General features: G+C 36.6%; 1 pseudogene; it reads right to left on the bottom strand.

The window, feature by feature from the left end:
- Window positions 1-393: 393 nt before the first annotated feature.
- On the bottom strand, window positions 394-1291 carry LOC137748044 (dynamin-related protein 4C pseudogene; annotated as a pseudogene).
- Window positions 1292-2606: the final 1315 nt, after the last annotated feature.

The raw sequence follows: 2606 nt of genomic DNA, 5'->3' as shown, positions 1-2606 counted from the left end.
CGCTCTAATGCTTAATTAAGTTAGGCTTAATTGTAGGAAATGAATTATAAGCTATGGGTCACAAACATAGAATTGCTCTGATATAGTGAAAAGGCCAATAAGACTTATCACACGACTGTGGTGTGAGCCAAAGGTCTAATGCTTAATTAAGTTAGACTTAATTGTAGGAAATGAATTATAGGCTATGAGTTTCTTAGTTAAGAAACAATCACCTTTCCTTACTAATGACACATGCCTTTATAGTGGCAGACATGGACTTGGGGATGATCATTAAGCACGCGTGGAGCTTCTTAAGTAAGTAGTAAATTTGTACCTTCCGTTAATTTGTACAAGCTGTGAAACTATGAAAAGTGAAAAACACTCCAATAAATCACATAGCAACTATATTAATTGCTAATTGAGCTTCTCACGCTTGCTTGCTACTGATGGAGATTCCTCCCTCATCCTCTCAATCCCGCTACCATGATTAGGTCCCATTAACTCATTGAAAATCTCCATCTCCATTTCATGATTCACAAGGTTTGCAACATTCAACTGCAACTGCAAATGCAAAGCCATGGAATCAACCAACCTTCTCAAAACAACATTCCAATACGCAGTCATCCGCATTTTACACTTCCTTAGACTTTCAACTTCAACCTTCACAATACCACCAATAACTATCTTAGAGGGACGTTTCTCATCATCCAAGATTCTCTCTATGAAAGCATTCTTCTTGGTCATAAGTCTATTCCATTCGGATGCATATTCAGGATTACAAGTGTAATCAGTATGTTTCTCCATTTCCACATCTCCAAGATCGAGTTCAATGACATTTCTTTCATTTTTGCTATGAGATTATGGCTTTTGGGTGGCCAACTGAAGATGATAATAGTCTTGCGTGTTACGCATTAGCACAGATAGAACCACATCCTCAATATAACTCCACACCTGCTCAACAAACCTGATGGGTATCTGAAATCCCTCACTTTTCCCTGCAAAATGAAAAGAAAAGCATTGCGCGGTAGAAAATTGGGAAGAGCAATACCTTTAGCTTCCTCCAAAATCCTCATCTCCTCTATTAATAAATTAACTTTTGGGTCCCTTTCGTTGCACACTTATGAAGTTCATCTGAGTACTGATTGAGGGTCTCGACCAGCCTAGCAGTGCAATGCATGTGCTTGTCATCAGGGTACTAGTCAAATTCTCCTCTAAAAAGAATTTTCCTGTGGGATTCTTTAGATAATCCAATAATGTGCATCAAAACTGTAATAGCCTCACCAACGGAGGACAAACACTCTGGCATTTTGTTAAGCTCTGAAAGGTAATAATTCAGCTTGTCATCAATCTTGTTAACAATAACTGGTAAATTCTTGGATATGATCACTATTCTAAAAATTCCCGCCTAACGCCGTCTAGGTCCCACCTAGGTGCTAGGCGCCTGGCCACCACCCCGATTAATGTCTAAACGTTTGAAAATTAAGAAAGAGCTCCTAGACCTGCTGAGGCCGGCCTAGCCCGCCTAGACCCGTCTAAGCACCCTCCTAGATTGCAACTCACTTAGACAACAAATAGATAGCTCTCATGGGGATACAAGCAACCTAGGGTTACTGATACTGACGAGAAAAATAAAAGAACTAGGGTTGCCGTTTGAGTTTGTTTTCCTCCACCCATTTCTGATGAAAAGCAGGAGTTGCGAAGAGTAAAAGATGAGAGATGATGATAAATTGATCTTACAATACGTTGGCAAATATATCACGCTTTTGGACTTCCACCATTAACCACACTTTGTTAATTGAAGTGAAACCAGGAGTCACCTCAAAAATAAATACGATACACATCTTCCTAGCAATGTAATTGATATTGGATGTGCTTAATTACTCCAGGAGAAATAATTCAGAATTGTATTTTTTTTTTTTTATTGAATTCAGAATTGTATTTACTTTGTACTGTTGTACTGGCACTTAGGATCAAATAATCTTTTCTTTGAAGCACTAAAACTTATATTTGAGATGTAAAAATCATATTTCACAAATTTTCGGTGCATTATTCATGTTTAATTTACAGGGAAGCAATTGTTTAATAAAATCAAAGTAATTTTGAAATGAAATCAAGTAAGGTTTTATGGGCCAAGAAATCCATTTCTGATCTTTAGACTTACCAAACATGAAAAACTTTCGTTCTCCAAAAAAAAAAAAAAAACAAAAAAAAAAACAAAAACTTTCCAAACTCTCTTTTCCACACACTAACATAGGCTAAAAAGACATTGACTTGCAAGTTAGGTCAATAATCTAAACATTTGTATAAAAATAATTTTTTATAAATAAGGTAACAAATACAGGCCCCTAAACCCTTTTTTGGGCCGAGAATAATTTTTTTTTCTTTTCCGTTGAGGATAAACTTGCATGACCTATTGTTGGAGTATCTATTTTTTATGGGGGAAATAAGAGACTTTACATGTACTTATAAATAATTAGGTTACTCCTTATATTGCTAATTGATTTTATGATAGAATTTCAACTTTTTCATGGTATTAAAGCAGGTTGTCCCTTGTCATTTCACTTGATTTATTTTGTCCACCTGTTTGGCTTGAAAGTTTGCTCTCGCACTGGGGGAGGGGGGGAGGG

This window comes from Pyrus communis, chromosome 2 (genome assembly GCF_041283825.1).
Source record: "Pyrus communis isolate YQ-2024b chromosome 2, ASM4128382v1, whole genome shotgun sequence".
In the NCBI taxonomy this organism is placed as follows: Eukaryota; Viridiplantae; Streptophyta; class Magnoliopsida; order Rosales; family Rosaceae; genus Pyrus; species Pyrus communis.
The sequence above is the reverse complement of the archived record's forward strand: the minus strand, read 5'-3'. Positions and strand labels throughout refer to the sequence as shown.